The sequence below is a fragment of the Triticum aestivum genome, chromosome 2D (assembly GCF_018294505.1).
Source record: "Triticum aestivum cultivar Chinese Spring chromosome 2D, IWGSC CS RefSeq v2.1, whole genome shotgun sequence".
In the NCBI taxonomy this organism is placed as follows: Eukaryota; Viridiplantae; Streptophyta; class Magnoliopsida; order Poales; family Poaceae; genus Triticum; species Triticum aestivum.
Genome location: NC_057799.1, coordinates 455,013,795 through 455,028,683, shown reverse-complemented (window position 1 = coordinate 455,028,683; position 14,889 = coordinate 455,013,795).

Genomic DNA, 14,889 nt, shown 5'->3' with positions numbered 1-14,889 from the left:
TTTTGGGGGGATTGTAACCGTCAAGCGGGTACTCCATGTTAGGACTCCCGTGGAATATGATTCGTCAAACATTCGTGAGCCTACCCCTTAGTGAGCGAACTCATCAATAAAGTGCAACTACAGAAGAAAAAATGCAGCATAGAGGGTTGATTGAGGATTGCCTTTTGATCACATCCTTTAAATCGATGGTATTTATCCGTGAATGTCCCTTTGTCGCCGAACTCTATTGATAAGATGCAAACAACCAAAACTGACCAACAAGAATGCATATATCAATGAAACGACACAAAGGGTGATTAAAATGTTGGAATGCTTTAAAGAGTAAGCTATGGGGAATCAAAACCAATACAATCAGACTTTATCAATTTGGATTTATAGAACAAAAATATGTATTTTTCTAGTTATAAATGTCAAATTTAGACTTATATTAGCATGGCGATTGACTGAATGATTGGAGAGAGGTTACGTACAAGATTTGCAACATATGAGACAATATATATAACACAATCCAAATCAACATTTTTGGAGTCATAATACAAAATATATGGATTTTCGGTTTTAATGTGATATTTCTACGGTTTCAGCAAATCAATGAAATCTTATTCCCTTGTCAACATTAATATCATAAAAAATTAATGGGTATAGAATAAGTCAGCCCAAAAATTTGCATATAAAGATAATTTCTTTGGAGTTTGGATGATTTACATGTATTTTTTCATGAATACGCAAAGCTGCGTATCTTTTCATTGATAGAAGATGAAAGAGCGAGTACAAAGGATGGTAAAACACATGGTACGAACGCAAGAAGGTGTGAACACGGTGCCCGGAACAAAGGGTCATGAGATGCTTGACCCCAATCAGAGGAAAAACAACACGACAAAACTCACCTAGCCCTAAGAGGCAGCCCAAACCTAAACAAGATGACCAAAATCTCCAACTACACCGTTGGGGACGTCGTGAGCGAATGAAATAACGCCTTCATGAAGGAGAACGACGTCGAGACGCCCTCGTCATGGGAGCGACGACAATAAAAGTTGATCCTCTCGTAAAAGAATAGAAAAATGAATCTGGGCCATTAGATGGAAGATGACTGATACAGATTTAGGTGGAGGGTTCTTATTGTATATTTCTTGAAAACCCCGTACTACTAATTACATTTAGAACATAACTTTTGTAGCAACCACCTCACATCTCTCATATACCAATCAGTTTTTTCTTTCATAAATAAGACATGACAGGTGCCTCTCTTCTTTTAGGTTTACACAAAAATTGCACACATATATGTATTGCGAAATTTCATGTATATTTGATTTCATTTGTAGCTTCTACTACATCACGAATCATGCAAGAAATCCGAACATGCATGTTCGTTAATAAAAGTATGTAAAGATTACAAATACTAGAGTACATGAACATTAATCCATCTACTTCAAATCGTAAGACCAAAATATCAAGTGTTACATAGCATCAGAGGATCATTTTTGGTACATCACAAACAAGACTAAATATGAAGGACTAAAATAATGACCGTTCAACAAGCACTGCCACTAGAAACTGCATCAATGTTTGGTACTTGATGGTACACAACAGAAAAGCTATAGCTTTTTTTCGAAATAGAAAATCTATAGCCTTTGCCTCCGTTACTAGTGCTTATTGTTCATCGATCTTCTTATGCTGGGAGAGATCAGACCCAACGACAAATAAGATTCAGCTAGCACATGTTCGTACAAGTGTTATGCATTCATACCTAATCCTATTACTCATGATCTAATCAAATGAATATGCATCAACAATGCCATTTGACTATGTGCTGCACATATATACCACATGGAAGAAAAAATAGGATGAATCAAATTCATCCCAACACATAACCTAAAGTATCTTGTATGCTTCTATGCTGGAACTGCCAGAGAAGCCAACTATTTTGTGGATCATCCTACCTTACTAATAATTAAAAACATGTTATAAACCATTATTTATCTTGTACAAAACCCCACTCTAGTGCATTCTGTTCATATAGTGAGATTAACCACCAGCGGAATTAGGCAATACAAATATTCACATATAAAGTTCAAATAAATTTTAGCTAACATGCAAATGCAGCATCATATTAGACATCAATTCCATAAACCTTGGGACTTCCAAATAGACCAACGTATGTTCAAATAAGAAAATAGCATATCGTATGATCAATTAGTATGTTGAACCCTCGAAGCCACTAACCAGTTTTATTACTCAAGTAGTCATGGCATCGAGAAGAACAATAGTATATTTAACCAGTTAACCACATAGACAAGTTCAAAAAAAAGTAAACCACATAGGTCGTCTAATATTAGACACACAACAATGGCAATTGTTCAAATGTGAAGCAGGGACAGAATAATTTCTATTAGTCCCACTCCTTCCCTCCATTTCAGTTCGAGATGCAGTAGCAAAACAATGAAGGACGAGCTTAGTACTAGTCGACGAACTCCAATCTATCCACATACACTTTAGAAATTTTGTTTTCGCCAATATCACCTCAAAAAGGAACAAGAGGAGAAATCATCGGTCTGGCCTTGGACTGAGCAAACCCAAGGCCCCGAAGTAGAATTCGGATATGAGAGGGTCGAGTAGCAAGTCGGAACCGCCATCACAGGGAGGGGAGCAACGCCCGCCGCCGAAGGAGGCATCGGACGTCCAATCGGCAATCCTACCCACCTCTGCGCCTCGCCCGTCTAGCCGCCCTCGTTACCTATGGATTTTAAAAGCTCTAGCAAATTGAAAGCATTTTATAATTAAATTTCTAATGTGGCTGAGAGAAAATATTTGTACCGAGAAAGATCCGGCCTATTGTAGTCGCTCCCGGAAGATCTAGCCTTCGACAATGACATATTGGTCCCAGGGGTAGAATTCAACGGTACACCAGCGTAGCCCACTCCTCCAATAGCCCTGCGCCGCTGGCCACTTCGGCCGCGGCGGCCACCGGCCCCCTCTACTGCCTGGCGGGAAGTAGCACCCCCCCTCCTCAGCCCCCATGCCTAGCCCACACCCATGCTCCCCGGTTTCCCCGGCGGCCTCGGAGACGCTCGACTGGGTCTCGTCGGTGGAAGGTGAGGTCAGATCTGATGTCGGCTCCCCATCCTTTGTCCCGGCGACGCAGGCCTCTCCGGACCCGCCGAGTTCCACGCCTCCCCGGGGCCCGGCTGTGCGCTCCCCTCCGGATCCAGTCGTCCTTGCTCCTGCCCTGCCAGTCTGCCCGCTGCCTCGTGCAGGCGGAGTCGCTCGCCTCCAATCAATTGTGGTTGCTCCGGGCATTGATGGCGCCGGATCCCAGGATCTCCGGGCATCTCCATGCGCTGCGCTCGCAGATCCGCCAGGGCTGTGCTCCTTGATCATCATTCCCCCATCCACTAGAGCCGGAAAGCAGGTCGATTTCTAGCCGGTGTCCGAGGATGGATGGACGCAAGTGCATTCAAGGCAGCAACGCCGCGCCTATCCCCTGGATAATGGGAATCCCCCTCCTCCTTCAATGCGCCAACACCGCCAGAACCGGGAGATGATGCCGCTAGGAAGGCCTTCTTAAGGTGATGCAAGGGCATCTGCCTGCGGTGCCTTAGCTCTGAGCATAGGAGAAAAGATTGCAGAGATCCCACCCACTGCCTCACCTGCCATCTCCCGGGCCACCAATCCAGCGTGTGCCCTGCCAAGAAGCCGCTGCTGAGGGCCAGCGTGCTCCGCCGCGCCCCGGCCGCCCCGCCGGGCTAGGTCCCTGTCCGCGATCGGCCCCAATCCAGCTACAGCCCCCGCCGCCCCCGCCCCCGCCACCGCCTCCGGAGACGGTGATGGAAGTCACCTACGCCCCTGCATCCCCGCCTCGCCGCCAGCGACAAAGCCATGGGGTGGTCATGCACTACAGAGCGATGGAGCATGCTCGTTTTGTCCTCAAGCATCATGTTGTGCTCCTAGCGGCCACCGACAGCTTCAACGCCGCCAACCCGATGAAGGTGGGCCGCACCATCGAGGCACTGCTGCGCATCGGCCCGCACCTGCTGCGTGTCACTCGTCACCACCCTGAAGACTTCCTCGTCCACTTCAGCGTGCCTGCTGACCGCGACACTCTCCTGCGCCACAACACCATCAACGTCGACGGGGTGCCCTTCCGTACCAAGCCATGGAGGCTCGACGACCACGCTGTTCGCCAGAAATGGCTGCTGCACATCCGCACCGTCATCGAGCGGCTGCCCCTAGACATGTGGACGCTGGAGGGCGCGGAGGAGGTGCTCGGCCGGTTCTGCATCATCGACAGGCTTGACAGCCACACCATCGAGCGCCGGGACACGCGCACCTTCGCCTGCTGGGCGTGGGTGTGGAGCCTCACCGACATCCCCACCCGGCATTGCCTCTCGTGCTTTGAGGACGCGGCTGGGCTTGTGGTGGAGATGCAGGGCTTCTCGCCCCCGCTGCAGGCCAGCCGCACGGTGCCGGAGCCTCCTGAAGGTGAGAGGAGCTCCCTGCTCTTTCACCTCGACCCGTCGAAGACAGGACCCCAGGCGAGCAGCGCTCCCCAGCCTCTGGTGTCAGTGGCTGCCGTCTTCTGGCTCAGACGACGATGAGCGCTGGCCACTCCCTGAGGTCAACATGCTGGACTGGACGTTCAACGTAGAAGACAGCCGACCGTTCTACCCTGCCGCTACAGCAACCCACCTGCTGCTCCAACCTGTTGTCCCGACCCCTCTGCTGCAAGCCCCGCCCCCACCACCACCTGCTCCAACTAGGCGTAGGCAGGCCCCAGGTGTCGCCTCCACGGGCTGCCGGGGCATGCCAGCCATGTCCCTGCGTAGTGACCAGGACGATGGGAGCGGCCCGAGCCGCCGCTCTTGGAAGGACACCATGCTCGGCATCGGGCGCCAGAGGAGGGCCTCGTTGGTGCCACGATCCTCAACCAAGGAGGGCCATCGCAGTAGGATCCTGGCCCGCGCCATCGCCGTCGTCACCACCTGCGACAGGCGCACCAGCCCCAGGCCCAGGCTGATGCTGCGCCTTTCCCAGCTGCCACTCCGTGGCCAGAGCCGGGTCCGGTGTGGCTCCTTGCCCCGCCAAGGCCCCTGCTTCCCCAGCATCTGCCTCCTGCGAAAGTGCACCCGCTGCCCCAACCTGCTGCTGAAACGGAGGTGGTGCAATAAGCTGATGAGTAGGGGGATGTGCAGCAACAAGCTGATGAGCAGCGGGATGTGCAACACATGGCTAGTCAAGAAGATCTGGTGGCAGAGTTCTTTGCAAACCGCAACACCGCCCTCACTCCTCCCCGCTGGATGGACAACATGCTCTTCAAGGTCAACGCTACAGCTGAAGCCGCGCTCGCCAAGCTGCTGTCTTTCTCCCCTGCCATCAGCATGGAGTAGAGGACGGCACCTGCTTCTTGAGCTTGCGTTGGTTTTACTTGAAAAAGAAAGGGTGATGTAGCACAGTAGGATAAGTATTTTCCTCAGTTTTTGAGAACCAAGGTATCAATCCAGTAGGAGGCTCCTCAAAAGTCCCACGCACCTACACAAACAAACAAAGAACTCGTAACCAACGCAATAAAGGGGTTGTCAATCCCTTTACGGCCACTTGCGAAAGTGAGATCTGATAGAGATAATATGATAAGATAAATGTATTTTTGGTATTTTATAATATAGATTGGAAAAGTAAAGATGCGAATAAAAGTAAATAGCAAACTTATATGATAAAGGATAGACCCGGGGGCCATAGGTTTCACCAGTGGCTTCTCTCAAGTAGCATAAGTATTACGGTGGGTGAACAAATTACTGTCGAGCAATTGATAGAAAAGCGAATAATTATGAGATTATCTAGGCATGATCATGTATATAGGCATCACGTCCGTGACAAGTAGATCGAAACAATTCTGCATCTACTACTATTACTCCACACATCGACCGCTATCCAGCATGCATCTAGAGTATTAAGTTCATAAGAACAGGTTAACGCATTAAGAAAGATGACATGATGTAGAGGGATAAACTCATGCAATATGATGTAAACCCCATCTTTTTATCCTCGATGGCAACAATACAATACGTGCCTTGTTGCCCCTGCTGTCCCTGGGAAAGGACACCGCAAGATTGAACCCAAAGCTAAGCACTTCTCCCATTGCAAGAAAGATCAATCTAGTAGGCCAAACCAAACTGATAATTCGAAGAGACTTGCAAAGATAACTTAATCACACATAAAAGAATTCAGAGGAGATTCAAATATTTCTCATAGATAAACTTGATCATAAACCCATAATTCATCGGATCTCAACAAACACACCGCAAAAAGAGTTACATCGAATAGATCTCCAAGAAGATCGAGGAGAACTTTGTATCGAGATTCAAAGAGAGAGAAGAAGCCATCTAGCTAATAACGATGGACCCGAAGGTCTGTGGTAAACTACTCACAACTCATCGGAGGGGCTATGGTGTTGATGTAGAAGCCCTCCGTGGTCGATTCCCCCTCCGGCGGAGCGCCGGCGAAGGCTCCAAGATGGGATCTCGCGGATACAGAAGGTTCAGTGGTGGCAATAGTTTTTCGTGGTCGCTTCTGATGTTTTCGGGGTACATGGGTATATATAGGAGGAAGAAGTAGGTCGGTGGACGCCCGAGGGGCCCACGAGACAGGGGGCACGCCCACCAGGGAAGGGCGCGCCCTCCACCCTCGTGGCCTCCTCGATTGCTTCTTGACGTGCACTCCAAGTCCTCTGGATCACGTTCGTTCCAAAAATCACGCTCCCGAAGGTTTTATTCCGTTTGGACTCCGTTTGATATTCCTTTTCTACGAAATACTGAAATAGGCAAAAAAACAACAATACGGGCTGGGCCTCCGGTTAGTAGGTTAGTCCCAAAAATGATATAAATGTGTAAAATAAAGCCCATAAACATCCAAAATAGGTAATATAATAGCATGGAACAATCAAAAATTATAGATACGTTGGAGACGTATCAAGCATCCCCAAGCTTAATTTCTGCTCGTCCTCGAGTAGGTAAATGATAAAAACAGAATTTTTGTGGCATGAATGTTCAGATCCAAATGATTCAAAATAAAAGTTCATATTGACATAAGAAATAGTAATACTTCAAGCATACTAATCAAAGTAATTATGTCTTCTCAAAATAGCATGGCTAAAGAAAGTTATCCCTACAAAATCATATAGTCTGGCTATGCTCTATCTTCATCACACAAAGTATTTAATCATGCACAACTCCGATGACAAGCCAAGCAATTGTTTCATACTTTAGTAATCTCAAACTTCTTCAATCTTTCACGCAATACATGAGCGTGAGCCATGCACATAGCACTTTATGTGGAATAGAATGGTGGTTGTGGAGAAGACAAAAAAAGAAGATAGTCTCACATCAACTAGGCGTATCAACGGGCTATGGAGATGCCCATTAATAGATATCAATGTGAGTGAGTAGGGATTGCCATGCAACGGATGCACTAGAGCTATAAATGTATGAAAGCTCAACAAAAGAAACTAAGTGGGTGTGCATCCAACTCGCTTGCTCACGAAGACCTAGGGCATTTTGTGGAAGCCCATCATTGGAATATACAAGCCAAGTTCTATAATGAAAATTCCCACTAGTATATGAAAGTGATAACATAGGAGACTCTCTATCATGAAGATCATGGTGCTACTTTGAAGCACAAGTGTGGTAAAAAGGATAGTAGCATTGTCCCTTCTCTCTTTTCTCTCATTTTTTATTTGGCCTTTCTCTTTTTTGAAGTCTGAAGTCTCATCCCGACTTGTGGGGGAATCATAGTATCCATCATCCTTTCCTCACTGGGACAATGCTCTAATAATGATGATCATCACACTTTTATTTACTTACAACTCAATACTTAGAACAAAATATGACTCTATGTGAATGCTTCCGGCGGTGTACCGGGATATGCAATGAATCAAGAGTGACATGTATGAAATAATGGAGGTGGCTTTGCCACAAATACGATGCCAACTACATGATCATGCAAAGAGAAATATGACAATGATGATGCGTGTCATATAAACGGAATGGTGGAAAGTTGCATGGCAATATATCTCGGAATGGCTATGCAAATGCCATAATAGGTAGGTATGGTGGCTGTTTTGAGGAATGTATATGGTGGGTGTATGGCACCGGCGAAAGTTGCACGGCACAAGAGAGGCTAGCAATGGTGGAAGGGTGAGAGTGCGTATAATCCATGGACTCAACATTAGTCAAAAGAACTCATATACTTATTGCAAAAAAATCTATAAGTCATCAAAAACAAAGTACTAAGCGCATGGTCCTAGGGGGATAGATTGGTAGGAAAAGACCATCGCTCGTCCCTGACCGCCACTCATAAGGAATACAATCAATAAATAAATTATGCTCCGACTTCATCACAAAGCGGCTCACCATACGTGCATGCTACGGGAATCACAAACTTCAACACAAGTATTATTTAAATTCATAATCACCCAACTAGCATGACTCTAATATCACTACCTCCATATCTCAAAACAATTATCAAGTATCAAATTGATCAGAGCATCCAATTCACTTTCTATGATAGTTTTTATTATACCCAACTTGGATGCCCATCATTCTAGGACCAATTTTATAACCATGGCAAATACCATGCTGTTCTAAGAGACTCTCAAAATAATATAAGTGAAGCATGAGAGATCAACAATTTCTACAAAATTAAGCCACCACCATGCTCTAAAAAATATAAGTGAAGCACTAGAGCAAAAACTATTCAGCTCAAAAGATATAAGTGAAGCATATAGAGTGTTCTAATAAATTCTAATCATGTGGGTTTCTCCCAAAAGGTGTGTACAGCAAGGATGATTGTGGCAAACTAAAAAGTAAAGACTAATATCATACAAGACGCTCCAAGCAAAACACATATCATGTGGTGAATAAAAATATAGCTCCAAGAAAAGTTACCGATAAACGAAGACGAAAGAGGGGATGCCTTCCCGGGGCATCCCCAAGCTTAGGCTTTTGGCTATTCTTGAATATCTTGGGGTGCCATGGGCATCCCCAAGCTTAGGGTCTTCCCACTCCTTATTCCATAGTCCATCAAATCTTTACCCAAAACTTGAAAACTTCACAACACAAAACTCAACAGAAATCTCGGAAGCTCCGTTAGCGAAAGAAAGCAAAACACCACTTCAAGGTACTGTAATGACCTCATACTTTATTTATATTGGTGTTAAACCTACTGTATTCCAACTTCTCTATGGTTTATAAACTATTTTACTAGCCATAGATGCATCAAAATATGCAAACAACACACGGAAAACAGAATTTGTCAAAAACAGAACAGTCTGTAGTAATCTGTAACTAACGCAAACTTGTCGAACTCAAAAAATTCTACCAAAATAGGACGACCTAGATAATTTGTTTATTGATCTAGTGCAATTGGAATCAGTATTTTATCACGTTCTGGTGATTCTAAACAATTGTTTTCGTGAACAGAGAGTTACTGGAATTTTCAGCAAGATCAAATAGTTATCATCCAAGAAAATCCTATAGCTTCTACTTGGCACAAACACTAATTAAAAAATAAAACACATATAAACAGAAGGTAGATGATAAATTTATTACTAAACAGAAACAAATTCAAAAAACACAAAGAAAATTGGGTTGCCTCCCAACTAGCGCTATCGTTTAACGCCCCTAGCTAGGGATAAAAACAAGGATAGATCTAAGTAGTGCCATCCTTGGCACTCAATTCATAAGTAGCACGCATGATAGATTCATAAGGTAATTTGACTTTCTTTCTTGGAAAGTGCTCCATGCCTTCCTTTAATGGAAATTGGAATCTAATATTCCCTTCCTTCATATCAATAGTTGCACCAATCGTTCTAAGGAAAGGTCTATCAAGAATAATAGGACAAGAAAGAGTGCAATCTATATCAAGAACGATAAAAATCTACGGGCACCAAATTCCTATTTGCAACAATAAGAACATCATTGATTCTTCCCATAGGCTTTTTAATGGTGGAATCCGCAAGGTGCAAATTTAAAGAGCAATCATCAAGATCATGGAAACCTAGAATATCACATAAAGTTTCGGAATCGTGGAAAAACTAGCACCCAAATCACACAAAGCATAACACTCATGATCTTTAATTCTAATCTTTATAGTAGGTTCCCATTCATCATAAAGTTTTCTAGGTACAGAAACTTCCAAATTAAGTTTTTCATCATAAGTTTGCATCAGGGCATCAACAATATGTTTGGTAAAAGCTTTATTTTGGCTATAAGCATGAAGAGAATTCACAATGGATTGCAACAAGGAAATACAATCTTTTAAAGAACAATTATCATAATTAAACTCCTTGAAATCCAAGATAGTGGGTTCAACGTTATTTAAAGTCTTGATCTCTCCAATCCCACTTTTACCAAATTTAGCATCAAGATCTAAAAACTCCGAATCATTGGGACACCTTTTAACTAAAGTTGACTCATCTCCAGTCCCATCATTATTAAGTTTAATATTGCAAAACAAAGATCTGATAGGGGACACATCAATAACTTTAAGATCTTCATCATTATTTTCATGGAAACTAGAAGAACACGCATTTATAAAGCAAACTTTCTTAGCACGCAATCTGGCGGTTCTTTCTTTGCACTCATCAATGGAAGTCCTCATAGCCTTGAGGGACTCATTGATATCATGCTTAGGAGGAGTAGATCTAAGATTCAAAGAATCAACATCAAGCGGAAGTCTATCAACGTTCCTAGCCAAATCATCAACTTTAAGCAATTTTTCTTCAAGCAACGCATTAAAATTCTTTTGAGAGATCATAAATTCTTTCACACTATTCTCAAAATCAGAGGGTATCTTATTAAAATTACCATAAGAATTATTGTAGGAATTTCCATAATTATTAGAGGAATTACTAGGGAACGGTCTAGGATTAAAATTTCCTCTATAAGCATTGTTACCAAAATTATTCCTACCAACAAAATTTACATCCATAGATTCATTATTATTCTCAATCAAAGTAGACAAAGGCATATCATTGGGATGAATAGAAACACTCTTAGTAGCAAACACTTTCATAAGTTCATCCATCTTTCCACTCAAAACATTAATTTCTTCTATAGCATGCACTTTTTTACTAGTAGATCTTTCGGTGTGCCATTGAGAATAATTAGCCATAATATTATCAAGGAGTTTGGTAGCTTCTCCTAAGGTGATTTCCATAAACGTGCCTCCCGTGGCCGAATCTAAAAGATTTCTAGAAGCAAAATTCAGTCCGGCATAAAAAATTTGTGTGATCATCCATAAATTCAAACCATGAGTAGGGCAATTGCAAATCATCAATTTCATTCTTTCCCAAGATTGGGCAACATGCTCATGATCAAGTTGTTTAAAATTCATAATATCGTTCCTAAGAGAGATGATCTTAGCGGGAGGAAAATACTTAGAGATAAAAGCATCTTTGCACTTATTCCATGAATAAATACTATTCTTAGGCAAAGACGAAAACCAAACTTTAGCACGATCTCTAAGTGAAAACGGAAATAACTTCAATTTAACGATATCATTATCCGTATCTTTTTTCTTTTGCATCTCACACAAATCAACAAAGTTGTTTAGATGGGTAGCGGCATCTTCACTAGGAAGGCCAGAGAATTGATCTTTCATAACAAGATCCAGCAAAGCAGCATTGATTTCACAAGATTCAGCATCATTAAGAGGAGCAATTGGAGTGCTAAGGAAATCATTATTATTGGTATTGGAAAAATAACACAACTTGGTATTATCTTGCGCCATGGCGACAAGCAATCCAACACACAAGCAAACAAAAGGCAAGCGAAAAAGAGAGGAGATTGGGATAAAGAGGGCGAATAAAACGGCAAGGGTGAAGTGGGGGAGAGGAAAACGAGAGGCAAATGGCAAATAATGTAAATGCGAGGGAGATGAGTTTGTGATGGGTACTTGGTATGTCTTGACTTGAGCGAAGACCTCCCCGGCAACGGCGCCAGAAATCCTTCTTGCTACGTCTTAAGCTTGCGTTGGTTTTCCTTGAAGAGGAAAGGGTGATGCAGCACAGTAGCATAAGTATTTCCCTCAGTTTTTGAGAACCAAGATATCAATCCAGTAGGAGGCTCCTCAAAAGTCCCACGCACCTACACAAACAAACAAAGAACTCACAACCAACGCAATAAAGGGGTTGTGTAACACCCCGGATGTAACTTTCCATATTTGTAACTCCAACTCTTGCCATTTTTGGCTATGTGTTTTGCTTTTTTTGTTCATGTCATGCATCTCATATCATGTCATCATGTGCATCTCATTTGCATACGTGTTCGTCTCATGCATCCGAGCATTTTCCCCATTGTCCGTTTTGCAATCCGGCACTCCCACGTGCACCGGCGCACCCCTCTTGTTTCTTTTCGTGAGCGGTGTCGAACGTTCTCGGAATGGACCGAGTCTTGTCAAGTGGCCTTGGTATACCACCGGTAGGCCACCTGTCAAGTTTCATTCCATTCGGAGGTCGTTTGATGCCCCAACGGTTAACCGGGTAACCGCAAAGTCCTTTTGTGTGTTGCAGCAAAACCCCCCTCCAAACAGCCCAAAACCCCTCTAAGTCTCCTCCATGCTCTAGGTTGTTCGATCATGATCGTGTGGGCGAAAACCGCACTCCATTTGGAGTCTCCTAGCTCCCTCTACCTATTAAAACACCTCTCCCTCCGAAATTCCGGATCAATTCCACCCCTAACCCTAGATCAAATCGCCCCCGCCGCCGCCGGACACTCCAGACGCCGCCGCTACAGCCAGTCAGAGCGCGCCACGTGGGCGCCGTCGTCTCCCTCCGCCGCAGGCCCGCCAGGCCCACGGGGAGCCCGCCCCGGGCTGCCCCAGGCGAGATCCCGCGCCTCCCGCGCCGGTGCTCGGCCGCCCGTCTTCCTTCATGCCGATGCCGCCGCGCCCGTCGACGCCGACCGCCGTCCGCCCGTGCCCGCCGGCGCCCGCGCCGCTCCGCCCGGCGTCGCCGCCCTCCGCCGCCGCCGCCGCATGTCCCGCGCCCCGGCAAGCTTCGTCGCTGTCTCCCTCCTCTCCTCCGCCGGCCGCCGCCTCTACTCCGGCCAGCGAGCCCGATCTCCGGCGAGCCCGAGCCCCGATCCAGATCCACAGTGACGGTTGACTTTCTTCCCCCTAAAAATCTTCGAAGTCCCAATACTTTTGCATTATATGCTCCTGTTCATTGCATCATAACTCTCTGCATTGGCTTCTAAGGATTGGGTTATCACCCTTACTGCACAGGTCATGTAAACCGGCAGTACAAATTCAATATCACAGTGGTTATATATTATGACCCGCCCTGCGGTAAACCGCCAAGGGATCTTGTGATCTACTTGTGTGCAGGATCAAACTACATTTGGGTGGTTACCCGCCCTGGCTTTTAACGTTAAGTAGCCAGGGCATATGTTGTTTAAACTCTGTGCAGGATTTACAGGGCTATGACTTACATAAATGATTAAGTTCAAGCCCATCATCAAAGATTGAAATTGGTGTCTCAAAAGGGTTATCAATTCTTGATTTTCTCAAAGGCTATAAGCCGCCGGGTTATAAAAATTCCGCTTTACAATGGAGGCGTATTAAATCGTCATCGGCCAAGAGCCGCCGGGTATTTAAACTCCGGGTTTACTTATCAACAGATGAGGTATTCAAAGTCGCTTTGGCGCAATGGCTATTATTTTATCAATGGATATAATTTATTCTACAATGGAAGGAATAGTCCCGAGTCGCTGCAGGCTTACAACCCGACACTTGGGGGCTACATTATTCAAAGTTGAGATTACATCAAATATGCAAGTCCCATGTCACTGCCAGCATGCACCATGGCACTTGGGGGCTAATACAAAGTCATTTTTACTGGCCTTATGGAAGACCCAACTCATCACATTCTAAATGAGCCGGCCCTTGGGGGCTACCAATTGTTCCTGTCAAAAATTGAAGACAATTCTAGGATGACCCGGCTACACTACTATGACTATAGCCGACTCATGGGGGCTACACAACTAGATTTTATTTAATGCCATGGTGATAAGTTCCGAATTATTCATGCTGATTAAACCGGCTCTTGGGGGCTACAGGTAATATGGATATAAGGGAGAAATATCTTCAAATTCTCAGTTTTGAGTAAATCAGATTGGCCTGGTGTCTGCAAAAATCATAAACCAGAGTCGGCGACAATTATGACCTGGCATCATCTATTTATAACCCGGCAATTTTGCTACTCATAAACCGACAAGTTTTATATCTTTAAGCCGGCTGAATATAAGTTGAATATTTGAAGACCAATATTTTTGTCAAGTCAGAGTATTGAAAGCCGACTCAAGTGGATTATCTTTTACAATATTTCTCAACAAGAGACCAATGTCAGCAAATTGACTCTGAAGCTGGCCTGTTGACCCGGATTTTCAAAGGAAGTATCTGGATTTTTTGCATTGGCAAAATTTGAACATATCTGCTAAAGAGATTTGCTATGAGATTATGGATACATATCAAGAAGGAAGATGACAAGGACTTAAGGATGATCAAGTGCCGGCTTACAAAGAATATTTAACCCGGAACACAACCTGTCAAATGTGTTCTTGTGTTTATATTGCAGATTAGTTTAACATGGATAAATCCAAATTAAACTGGGGGCTAATGTCGGGGATATACCCCGTGGTATGACCTGGTCGGAAGTATGACCCGTCCGGACTTCGCGCTTCACCGTGACCCGCTGGAGGACTGGAGACTCACGGGCCTGGCGGCTCACTGTCAGACGACTCACGAGCCTGACGACTCACGGATGACCCCGACGGCGGGTCAGATAGAAGACTAGGCCCAAGGCCCAGAAGGCCGGCTCACGTTTATGATGGGCCGGCT